Here is a 309-nt window from a genome sequence, read left to right on the forward strand (position 1 = left end):
AAAATAATTTAAATACTTTATATTTTATTTAAAACAATAATAATAATTTTAATAATATTTGTTATTAATAATTGTATTATTATTACTAAATAAAAATAAAGATTACTAAATAAAAATAAAATAAGAAATATCAGTATTGTAATATTTCATTGTAAAAAATGAGTATTTAAGAAAATACTATAATATAATAATTTTTATTAAAAAACATAATAATAAAAGTAATAACAATAATAATACCTATTATTACTACTACTACTACCACTAAATAAAAATACAAAATACCAAATAAAAACAAAATAAGAAATATTA

At 11.0% G+C, this 309-nt stretch overlaps 1 protein-coding gene across 1 annotated transcript in view; it reads left to right on the forward strand.

Annotated features, from left to right (window-relative positions):
- Window positions 1-309, forward strand: part of LOC107726898 (son of sevenless homolog 1-like) — a 14,977-nt gene that overhangs the window by 5,994 nt on the left and 8,674 nt on the right. The gene's annotated exons all lie outside the window — the stretch shown is intronic.

Source organism: Sinocyclocheilus rhinocerous, unplaced genomic scaffold (assembly GCF_001515625.1).
Source record: "Sinocyclocheilus rhinocerous isolate Xijiao unplaced genomic scaffold, SAMN03320098_v1.1 scaffold2027, whole genome shotgun sequence".
In the NCBI taxonomy this organism is placed as follows: Eukaryota; Metazoa; Chordata; class Actinopteri; order Cypriniformes; family Cyprinidae; genus Sinocyclocheilus; species Sinocyclocheilus rhinocerous.